The sequence below is a fragment of the Phoxinus phoxinus genome (genome assembly GCF_949152265.1).
Source record: "Phoxinus phoxinus genome assembly, chromosome: 1".
NCBI classification, from domain to species: Eukaryota; Metazoa; Chordata; class Actinopteri; order Cypriniformes; family Leuciscidae; genus Phoxinus; species Phoxinus phoxinus.
This window is the reverse complement of record NC_136876.1, coordinates 6,446,146-6,458,852: the sequence shown is the minus strand read 5'-3', so window position 1 is coordinate 6,458,852 and position 12,707 is coordinate 6,446,146. Positions and strand designations below refer to the sequence as shown.

The following is a 12,707-nucleotide window of genomic DNA, read 5'->3' as shown; positions in this document are numbered from 1 at the left end:
AATAATATTACTTTCACCTTTTAATTTGAATTACTGAAATACACAAACTTTTGTTTGTGTGTGTGTGTGTGTGGGGGGGGGGGATCTATGAAACAATACATAGCAGAACAAAATTGAGCTGCCCAATAGTACATTTATGTTTATAAATATAAATGTATAATTTATATTTGGTACTTTAAGCCCTCGCCGTTCGTATGGTACAGTAGATAGAGTAAGGGCAGACGTAACCGAGGACTTGAAATGAAACTAGCAATGAAGGTCGCTGGAAGTGGAAGTGGGGATTTACTGCTTATACGTCCAGTAATCGAGATTGGCAATGCATTCCATCTCGAGTGAGTCAATGCCTTTATTTACTAGTGGGTCGTAATTAAATTGAATCATTTCTTTTATATTTGGGGTTATCTTAATGCCTAAATATGTGAAACCTTTAAGGAAGCTGGCGAGTTGCCTAAGGGTCAGTGAGTTTCTCCTTTCACCCCCATTCAATAATAGCAATCCACTTTTATTATTATTAACTTTGTAACCTGAACATTCTCCAAATACTGTCTTTAATAAAAGGGTCTAAGAAATGCCATAATATCATCTGCAAACAAAGATAAGCTCCTTCTCAGATATGTTCCCTCTCACCTATTGTTATCCCTTTTATTTCCTATTGTTATCCCTTTTATTTCAGGACTACTTCGGATTGTATTTGTAAGGGGTTCTACAGCAAATACAAATAACATAGTTCCTCTACTTAAATTTAAGGTTTTTGAAATTTGACTATTTGTTATTATTTCTGCCTGTGGTACATTATAAAATTAACCTAATCCATTTCAATTATCTTAGCTAGGGCCTTACAAATAATTTTGGTATCGAAAGACATGACATATATGGGCCTAGATTAATTTTTATTTTCATTTCAGAAGAAGACTAGTTTGACTGGCTTTGATATAAGAGTAATAAGTGCTGATCTTAATGAAGGAGGTAATATTCCCTTTTCAAATTATTAACTAAACATTTCAAGTAAGAGTGGTAAAAGTTTCCCTGCAAATGTTTTATAAATTTCCATAGGGAGGCCATCAGGCCCAGGGGCTTTTTCACTACTCATGCCCAACTCTTCTATACTTAGGTCCCTATCAAGGGAACTCCCGCTGTGGGAACACCTCTGTGTGATTGCGTCGTGAAGCACTTGTATAATCAGTCCAATGAAAGAGCGAGACGTCATAGGCGGGTGACGTCATAGACCAGGAAACTATAAAGCACCCCTGTGTCAGCTTCTGAGCCTTCAGCAAGCGATCTGTGCACTCTGTCCTTGTCATATTTATTGTTGTCTGTCAAGTTGCAATATACAGTAGCCTATATATATATATTATGGCAAAAGAGAGCAAACAAGCGTTGAATCACCCTTTTGAGTCGATTCTGTTCAAAGACTTCATCAAACAAGTTGGCAGATATGTCTAAATCGGTTCGCGAATCAGTTTAAATGATCTGTTCAGTTCCTGCACGCACTGAATCGTCTGAAGCGCTTTCAATACACACTCAGGGTCGTAACTGGAAGATTTAAGAACATCAAGAGAGTTGGATGAAGTGGCCGTGGACCTACAGTACAGTCAAGTGAAAGCAAATCTTCAAATGCATCATATTTTTGCCAGCGATGAAGATCTTTATTAGTTGAACATCTTCGTAAACTGTCTGTGAATGAATGATTCCACAGGACGATATGATCGATTTCATTTCACTCAGTTAATAGATTTTACAACCAAACAGATTATTACTCCACGATAGAAAGTATGACATTACCCGTTTTTTGGACATATACATTAATTTATACATTAAATAAGCTACCATTGTTCACAGTTTATGAACACCCGCCATCCCGCGGTAGTTTGTGTATTGCTGCGCATTGCTGTGCGAGCTCGACTTGAAAACTAATGCCTTTGCCTGCCGTAGACACAGTTAATCAGTTTAAACATTGTAGCAACATTGACATCTGGTCAGATTGGTGAATCCGTGATTCTCACACACACACCAACATGGCTCACACAAAGAGACATGTAATATGACACCAAACATTCCTTTGCATTAGGAGCACACACACACACACACACAAGAGACTTTTACCATTACCAAATGCATTCTGTGTTGCCATTTATATGTCATGACAGGTTTTGGGATTTAATGTAAGTTTTAATGTGTGCTAATCAAAATCTAAATGCTTCTAATCTGTATATTTTATGTAACTTTGTATCTAATAATCTAAATCGGAAGTGTTTGTCGCTGTAATTCTCTAAATCTAACGGAGTCGAATCTTGACTGCAAGGTACAATAATATGCATTTATTCTAGGAAATACCATACTTCTAAATATGAATGTTAAATTCGACCTCTCACATGACAGTCAAAGTGGGCGTGTCTTTACAAACAAAGGAACATTTTCGCGCTCTAGATCAGAGGATCCGATTCGCTCTTGTCCCAGAAGAAGGCGTGAGCCACACATTCCTTAAGACCCAAACGCTCTTCCTGCTCCCTCTCTCGTCCCCTGCTCTCCTCGTCTGCAGTCATGTGAACAGTCTGCGATACCGACTCCTCTGGAGTCCGTCTTCTTTTATTTGCTTTATCTCAGTCTTTTGTTTAATTTTCAAATTCCACTTGGTTCGTTTCCACCTACGAGTCAAACGAACGAAGCCTGAATTCCTTCAGCAACTTCCCTTCCAAAGAGGCCTTCTTCAAAACTCCCGCGAACAGCTTGCTCTGGCAACAAGCACGCGCGCCTCAGCACGAGCGCGCGCACTCTGCTCCGAGAACACGCGCAGGCTGGACACAGCTCCACACAAACGAACTTTGCAAGTATCAAACTCTAACGAGTTTTAATGTTTTAAGGTTTGTTTCGATTGATGGCTCTCTCAAAGGTCTGTGATGTTGCTATTCCTATGATCATTTGTGATTTACTTTCTCTTTCTCTCATCCTACAACCTTAGCGCGTGCTTCGGTACAGCGCGCCCCTCCTCCAAACTTTATCTCTCTCACCTTCTCTCTATCATCTGTTATTCGTTGTCTTGTTCGTCACATGTAAGATATGTATAAACATATAATCAGTATGGTGTAGTCTGTATATTCTCTAGTTTTGCATTTAATAAAACAATATATTCAACAGTTTCCCGGAAATGCTTGTAAAACGAGTCAATGAGATAAGATCCAAGAGCTGCCAGCGCGCTCAATATTAACTACATTAAGTAGTTTAATTTTATAAACACAGGAAAATTAATATTCAAGGCCAGAAGGTTAATATTTCTTGGAGTTTATAAGAAAGGATAGCTTTATTGAGAAATTAATCACTTAATCTGACAGTTGGTCGCTGGACGAACAACGATTTGATAATTACATTAATTTCCCTTAAAGATTATCTCATAATCGAAGTTAAGTAAGATTATTGATATATGAATGAGGAATTATAATTCGTTGTGATTGATTATTCATATATTCATATAATCCACTTTCACTTTCGACAACTTAAAGTAACTGTTATATGCAAAATATGAATCATATTCATGATTAGTTATTAAAATTCCCTATGAATCATTTGAGCTAATTCATCCGGACCCAGAGTCCGAAGCATAAGGCATATAGATTACAACATGCTTGTAGAAATATACATTTGATTATATTTTGGAGAACAGACAGAAGAAGATCCGTCGATGTGCATTTGTTTGTTTTTCTGTGTTCAGATGTTAAGCAGAAGTCATGAGCGTGAGCACATGTGAAGAGTTTTAAATCTTTCTTCTCTGTATCAATTACATGCCTTTGAATGCAACACTCTGCAGATTCACTTTATTTCGACATTGTCTAATAATCCAAATGTAGTTGTATAAGTTACTATTATACAAACCAAAGGACAGGCAATGTTTTTCGGGCTATAGAGATGGCAGAAATAATGCTTGTCTCTTCTGTTTTTGTTGCAAAGATAGCCTAATTAATAGTATTATATATTAATAGTAATAGTAATTTAAATAAAAATATAATTTTATATATATGACTACTTCAGATCCAAAAGCCTCCAAGTACCATCTGAAATTTTCTTCTAAAAGAGCATTTTTATCCAGCTTGTATGTTTATGTTCAGTTATTTCAGTTAAATGACAATGAAAAGTACCAATTAATTGCCATTAAAGTGAAATTACTGAACTTAAATATACAAGCTTGATAAAAATGCTTAAGAAAATTTCAGATGGCACTCAGAGGCTTTTGCATCATGAAGTCTTTCATATATATATATATATATATATATATATATATAGCCTATATATAGGCCTATATGATCCGAAGTAACTAGTAACTAGCTACTTGAGTAGTTTTTTACTCAAAAAAGTAAAAAAAAGAGTAGTCTTACTCAAGTAACTATTAAGATTATTACTTTTACTTTTACTTTGAGTAAATATTTCTATAAGTACTTGTACTTTTACTCGAGTACAGTTTTTGGATACTCTACCCACCTCTGGTGAGGACGCTCCGCTCTCGTCCTAATTGTAGTAGGATTTTTTTAGCCACAAGTTATTTTTGCTTTACAGGGTCGTTGTTGCTAAAGAGGTGTTGCTCTAATACTTTAATGTTTTTCTCCAGATTTTCTAATTGTGCCTGATATGTTTTTGATCTATGTTGTATAACTTAATATCTCCCTTCTGATAAAGGCTTTGAAGGCCTCCCATTTGACTGAAGCACTCATCTGATTTGTGTTAATTAGAAATTATAGGTATATTTTTTTATCCATAAATTTTACAATGCCATCTTGCTTGAAATCGAAATGGGGAAAATATGATATTTTCCATTTGGACAGTAAATGTAATAAAGGCATGATCTGACAATAAGATACTGTCGTACCAGCTGTTACGAATGGGCCAGAATCATGATTCTATTTCTCTTTGCAAAAATCCACATTCCTTTGTGCTGCCACCCCCTTTGACTCAGATATGTAAAACAAGACTCAAATAACCTAAATTACCGCCATTGGCTCCGCCGCTGCTGGATTCCGAGTGTCTCTTGACACCTTTACGACTCGTGAATGACCACTCAACACAAGACAGACACCCCCAGATCTTGATAACCGAGCTTCAAAGCCCCAGAACGCTCTCCTCACCCAAGGGGAGGAGGGAACACAGCGCAACAGGAATGTCTGCGCGTACACACACACATACCAAGACACACACACACACGAGTTCATTCACGGACTTTTCTCACTAAAAACTAGCCTACTTTTTAAATGTATGAAATGTATCACTTTTGTGGTTAAATGTATGTACAAGTAGCTCTGAGGTGTGCAGGATGAAAACCAAACTCTATATGCCCAGAATTACAAACAATCTTATGTCTCTGTGTTTATGTATTTTTACTTGAAAGCAACAGGATTATTCCATAGAATTTAGCCATGTAGAATTCAGACCCACACTCCTTTTCAGAAGGTGGCCGCAATGCACCTAAAAGCTGTTTGCCAATGGCCAAAAAGAAGAAGTATACGAAGAAGAGTTTGGTGAAAAAACGATTCATTCCTGTCAGGATCGAAGTTGGGGAGCAGCATGGAGTTTCTCTACGTCTACGGCAGACCAACGCATTCTCATCCTAGGGCGTCATATACTGACGCTGTGGACATTTCGTTCACATACGACGCGCATGGTACCCTTTATCGTCAATATAAGACGCGTTCGGTTATGGGTAGGTTTAGGTATGGGGTAGAGTTAGGGTTAGACCGCTAGGAGGCGCCGTTTGGCCATTTTTATATGCGTCTCATATTTACGCGAAAGGGTACCATGCACGTATGTGAACGAAATGTCAACAGCGTAAGTATATGACGCCTTCGGATGAGATCGGGCTGGCAGACATAAACTGGTTTGTGACTGGATTGAGATTACTTCTGTGGTAGTTAATGAAGATAATATGGAGTTTGATGATTGGAATTTAGTAGGTAGTGGGGAAGGACAAGAAAAGAGAAAAATGGACAAAATGAAGGGAATCTGGTAGCAAGCCAATCCAGTAAATGGGGATTAGAAGGACAGCTCAGATGGAGATGTAATGGTGGATTCACACCGCATGCGATAGCGCGTCAGACGCGAGTGATTTCAATGTTAAGTCAATGGAAAGACGTGTTGCGCGCGTAAAAAATTCCTGTGGCGCGGTAGACGCGAATACGCCTCATTCGCACGTCAAGTTCGCGCGAATGGCGTGAATTGAGCATCTGGCGTGTTAAGCGCAAATTATTTCATGTAGTGCTTTTTGTGCATTCGCGCGTTTGATGCAAATTCGCCCGAGTTGAAAAATCGAAACTTCTGCGTCAATTCGCGCCACGTTAACCAATCAGGAGCCTGCTTGCTGCTGTCACGTGGTGAAGTGACATGTAAACGGGGGCAGGCCCGCTTTTCAGTTTATAATGTCATTTTATATGTTTGGCCATTTATGACTAAATGCCTGCGTGAAAGAAGGAATGACATTGTTCAGTTATGTTAACTATGAATGTGACACTGAACACTTGCAGTCATACATTTCTGAATGAGAATTAAACTCACATAATTAAAGAAGTCGTTTGACCTACGTTATAACGAGTCATTAATGTCTTTTAATTATACGTTTAATATAATAGAACCGAAGCTATAGATTGTGAATTTAAACATTTCTCGTTTACCAGCGGCAAACGCCAGGAGGACTAGCCGAGGTAAGGCTGTTCGAGGCGGGTTACATGAGCGTGAGCGCCCGGTGATCGCCTGGATCTCACAACTCCGAAAACGTCAGATAAAATTTTGAAATAGGCGCTATCTTTATAAATAAACCACAGATTTGAGCTTTAAACAACTACATTCTCGACTGAAAAAGTCTTAAAACTACATTTCGTGACACAATAACAGTATTTATTGCAAACAGACCGCCTACTGTAGCACTTGCCCTTTCCACAACAAGCGGATTTCACCTCGGCGTAAGCGTCAATTTCGGTTCAAACTCTAGCTTTTTACGCGCGTCTATTTCACTCTTGACGCGCAAATTAACGCAAAGTGGTCAAGCGTATAACTAGACGCGGCAGGCGTGAATTTGACGCGCTATTTGCGTCCGGTGTGAACGCACCATTAGGGTTGTTCGCAAAAAGATTGTAAGAGAGGAATTTAAAATAATTCTTTAATTCAGAAAGGAAGATGAGAATCTGAGTCCAATAGCGTTGTCTAACGTATTACATTAGTTAATTTAATGTTAATGTAAACTAAGCGCACAACGGTCCGGTCGCTTCAATGTGTGCAATACAGACAGCGTTGTAGACACGCGGTGTAATGCAAACATTAGGAAATAAAAAGCAAGCATGATGGAATGGTGCCAGAGAGGCCGTTATGTCAAATACAGTAGTATACAGCAAATTTAAAAAATACACTAAGTCTCTGTATGTGGTGTTTGACGTCACAGAAAATTCCCATGATGCAATGGGAATCACAGATATTTACTGTAAAGAGAAATAGCAGTATAATACTGAGTGTTTTAAAGTAAATCACTGTAGAAATGACAGAAAAGTCTAACAGTGTGGGCAACATACGGTAACATACAGTGGATGTGATGTATGGAAGAGAGCAGTGGAAATTTAACAAGTTAAAGTGGTAAAAAACATAAGTTACTCAGAAGCAGTGAAGAAGGTCCTAGAGCAAAGGAGAAGTGATGATACGGTCAAATTTAAACATATCTCGAGACGAGGTTGGTTAAGCAGAAGAAAGCAGCACAGCACTGACAGTGGACAAACTGGTTTTGTTCATTGGTTATGTAATTAATTGTACAGATCAAGTCAAACAAAAACAGAGAAAATTTGTGAAAAGGCCTGAAATGTTTTTGGAACAATATATCTGGGGAAAATATTAAAAAAAAGACTGGAAGATGATGGGAAGACAGAAGGTGCAAGTGATAAGTCAACTTGGATATTGTACAATGGAATGCAATAAGTTTGTTGGACACAAACACCCATCCCCCCCCCCCCCCCCCCCAAATGCTCAACTTTGACAAAGTCATTTTTATTGTTATAATTGTGATTTCATAATATGTAGATATGAATCCAACTAAAAGCTATTGAAAATGTGTATTTTAGTCAAATTATAAATGGTGTAGCTCTGCAGCCATCTACTAAAGTGATCATTTCTTTACTTTTAAAACAGCATTTTCCAAAAGATGTGCAAAAATCTTACACTAAACCAAATTATTGTCAAATTATCTATATCCATGAACGTTAGAAATGTGGGTCTTTTATAAAGTGAATTTAACTTTTTTTTTTTCTGTTTTTGTTTAAAAAATATTTATTTATATAGCCTAAAGTAAAAAAATATATAATAAATCCTCCTAAAACTATAAATCCAAAAAAAAAAAAAAAACTATTATGTTTCAAAATGACATTTTGTTTTTCCCCCCACACTAACATAAAAAACAGATATTATTCAAATTTATTATTTTTTTTTTGTAGATGTAGAAAGTGTTGTCAACCGTGCAAAGTCTCACATCATTTGGACAAATATAATGTTTTATTTATTTCAGCAAATGTCATTTGGGGTCGAAAAGACCCGAACAGCGCACGAGGGGTTAAACCATACTACAAGGGGTTAAAAACGTGCAGGTTTACAGCGCATGTTCACAAGACTCAGTCGCTATAGAAACAAAGACGCTAAAATGCAATCACGCAATGAGCTTCTCTACTACGAAATTGATTTTTTTATATTTACTATTAGTATTATCCATACTGCAAAATCCTTATGTTTTTATTCAACTATATGTGGGCCTAATGTGAAATACGGGACAAATCGCGTCCCTTATTGATTTGATACGGGACGCATCATCTTACTTGTAAATACGGGACGATTCCGTATTTTAAGGGACGGGTGGCAACCCTAGTTGGTCCTGATTGGTCAAGAGTTTAAAGGATTTATAAAAGGGCTTAGAAAGAAACCCGAAATCATATGTATTCAGGAAACCATGGCTTAAGCCAGTATTATATTTTAGTATTAAAGGGTATGATGGTATACGTAGAGATAGAGAGGAGGATATTGGGGGAGTGTGTATAATATTTGTAAAAAACGGAATACAATATAGGGTTATTGGGAAAGGAGTTGGAATTTATAGTAATATAAGTTTTGATTAAAGAAGGAAATGTTAAAATTATATATTTTTTTATAATCCATGTAAAAGATTATCACTAGAGTTAATGGATGAACTTACCGTACATTTATAAGGAAAAATTATATGGTGTGGAGATTTGAATGCCCATAGCACTTTGTGGGATAATTTCAATGATGAGAATGGAACAGTGATTAAAGAGTTAATGGAGATTAAAGATCTAGTATGTTTAAATTGATGGAAGGGGTACAAGGATTAATGTCAGAACAGGCACAGAATCAGCTATTGATCTTACACTTGTTTCAAATTTACTTGCGGGTAGATATCAATTCCAATTACGACGAGTCAAAATTGGAATTAAGATATAAGGAATTTGACTAAATTCAAAACTAAATTATGACTAGTAGTATTTCAGGGTTGCCAACTTCGGGACTTTGGCTGGAGTGAGACTCTGTAAAATTTCAGTGTGCGCGAGGGGAGACAATTTTTGGTAACCCTAATTTTATAAATATCAGTCCTTGTTTACTTAATATAAACCCATATTTATGCAACAAAAAATAAATAAAAATAAAATAGAATGGGAACGCTTTTACAAAATGTACAATTAATTTATTGATTGCACTATTTAAAAAAAAAGATAGAGGTGATGTTGTGCCACAGTGGCAGTTTGGCCTGCTTCACTACCTCTGCAGGAGCTCGTATCTGAAGCAGGGTTCAAGGCTGCTCATTTTCATTGTCATTGATGACAGGGTGCGATCAAGTGACAGTCTGTTCCTGGTGTCAGTCTTGTTTAGGCCAATAACTGAAAAGGTTCGCTCAGCATCCGCATTTGAGCAATGTTGGGTAAGTTACTTTAAAAAAGTAATTAGAGTTACTTCTCACAAAAAGTAACTGAGTTAGTAATTGAGTTACATCGTTACAAAAGTAACTAATTACCAGGGAAAGTCATTTCGTTACTTAAAAAAAAATACCCCCAATATTAAATATGTTAAATGAATGCAATGGACACTAAATAGAACAAATTATTATTATAAAACATTGTATACACTAACAAAAAGTGCTCTCAATATAATAGTGAACAATGTACCAACATAAATAATAATAATAAAATATAATATCTTGGGGTTTTATTTTTATAACCTACAGGTCATCATCAGAGGTTATTTAAGCCAAATTCTAGTTGTGTTTGCCGCATGTGTTCACAACCGGTCAAACAAAGATGTTTTCTTTGAACGTTCCCTGCAGGTTATTTTGGAGTTTTATTTTATAACCATGTAAACTAATTACAACGCTGCAGATTATACCAATAGGCTACAGAGATCATCCTAATGCGGAAATGTATATTTAATTTATAAACAAACTATATTATGCTCGGACACACTCGATCTCATTTGCGCACTGTCGAGTGCGCTCTCGGACAACGGTAGCCTTCTCTCGGCACACAGACTGATTAGGTAAGGCTACGTCTGTAGTGACAAGGCACATTATTTTATTATCTGCTTACCTTGATTGTCATCCAAACTTTCAAACGCGCATCAGCGGCTCCGACTCCGAACCTATGCTCCGAACTCTCTCTGAACTTCTCACACGCAACTGACCTATCACGTGCAAAGGTTTTCAGCGAATCAACGATCAGAAAATACTGCCGTGAGAACGTTGTTGGCAGATGTTACAGCTGTGGTCTCAGCTAAACTCCTCTCCTGTCATTAATACACTGTGGTCTAGTCAATATAGTCATCAATAGAAAATTAACGGATTGAGAGGGGAGAAAAATGGATTTTGGCGTGACATTTCTTGCCTGTGCGTGAGAGCGTGAGATTGACGCTGAAAGCGTGAGAGTCACGCCAGATGCGTGAGAGTTGGCAACCCTGGTATTTAATGCTAAAACGGCTTGCCATAGTAGCGAGGGCAGTCTCGAAGAAATAGGAACGGAGCCGCCGCATGTTTTTTGTTTTTTTTTTGTTTAAAGAGGCTATATGCGTTTTTCTGAAATTTAAACTCGCGACTGACACCTGTGGCCAAAAAACATAACTGCTCTTCCTTTCTGCTCGCTCGTACGTGCACACTTCACAAGTCATCTGCTGCAAGGAGGTCAGGTCAACATTATGTTTACAGAGGTAAGAACAGTCAAATACATATATTGTTTGAGATAAGTGTTCTGAGTGTTCTGAAACGTTTAACATGAACGCGCTTGACGTCACATCCGCAGACAGCGCGGGAAAAATCCGACCCGACAGAAAATAGGAAAAATAGGATACAGGCTTAGGTGCACCCACTGTGAGCAGACAAGGTGTCAGTATGCTCATCAGGAGATGTTTGAGTCATAAATGGTAAAATAAAAAGGCTATTGTTTCGTTTATTTTGGGGAAAAAGTTCCATATAGCCCCTTTAAAACAATACACAAATAATAACAGAAAACAACAGAATACAAAACAACAACCAAAACAAAACAATGGGGGAAATAATAAAAGATTAAACATTAACAAATTATGAGAACTACATGACACAGAAAAAAGGAAAATAGTTACAAACAGGGAAACAGGCCTCTGGCCTGCGTTTAAATGTTCAAAAATGTGAGCTTTCGGCCATAAAAAACTGCAATGACTCATTTATTCACGGTATTCCTGTGAAAGAGAAGGTTTGTTATTTAGGAGTCTATATAGTGCCTAGTGACGCCCCTGGTGAAGGACCAAAAAGAAAGATGCACTTTTAATTTTCAACCCCTTACGGATAAAATTCAGAACAGATTTAACCAGTGGCTACAAAGAGATCTCTCTTTGAGAGGCAGGGTACTTCTTACGAAGGCTGAAGGCCTCTCAAGGCTTATTTTATGCTGCTCAATCTGTTCATTCGGAGTCAAAGCCCGGTAAAAATATTGACCAGATACTCTTTAAGTTTTTGTGGAAAAACTCAAATCATTATATTAGAAAATCTGTTGTAATGAATATTAGTGAAAAGGGTGGTCTTAAATAATATTTTGGATTGTAGTGTTTTTTGGTAGTATTTAGCGCGTCTTCGATCATCTACCGTTGGCTGTCTGCCGATGACGTCACCGCTCGCTCGCACCGCCTCTTCCGTCATTGAGTTTCAGGCTCAGCGTCGCGTCTTCTGAGGAGAGGAGAGCAGTTCACGGTATTTCTCATCTTTATACAACCATAAACACACTTTATACTGTTTGATTACGTGACAGACTCATTTCTGTGTTGTTTTCATCGATCACAGCGAGACTTGAGCGTCTTTTCTGGCGTCTTCTCACTGAAATAAACATGTAGTGCAGCAGCAGCGAGCATGAGGAGAATATGTTGAGTTCATTCAGACCTGAGCGAGTTTGTGTTCGTTTCTTCAAGTCAAAGTTTGAATGTGAGGGGAATTGATGGGAATCGATCTATAAACACAAAAAACAAAAACAAGTTTCATACTGGAACAGATAGGCTACTGCTAAATCCTTTACATTGAGCACAATGAGCCACGTGAGACATTAAATTAATACTAATAAATATGAATATAGCATTTTACTCTTGGAACAATAGTGCAACTATTTGGAACCAAACAAAGTTTTATCATTTTCAATTTCTGCGCATAATGTTATTATTATAATGATCTAACGATTAAT

At 37.4% G+C, this 12,707-nt stretch overlaps 1 protein-coding gene across 3 annotated transcripts in view; it reads left to right on the top strand.

The window, feature by feature from the left end:
* LOC306999845 (uncharacterized protein) overlaps window positions 1-12,707 on the top strand; it is a 134,067-nt gene that overhangs the window by 84,116 nt on the left and 37,244 nt on the right. For 2 of the 3 annotated variants that reach the window (XR_013797926.1, XM_079614877.1), the window contains exon 1: window positions 12,175-12,226. The exons of the other annotated variant lie outside the window; for it this stretch is intronic. The gene's annotated coding sequence lies outside the window, so the exon portion shown is untranslated. Of the gene's footprint in view, window positions 1-12,174; window positions 12,227-12,707 lie in introns of those variants that run through there. 3 annotated transcript variants of the gene reach the window in all.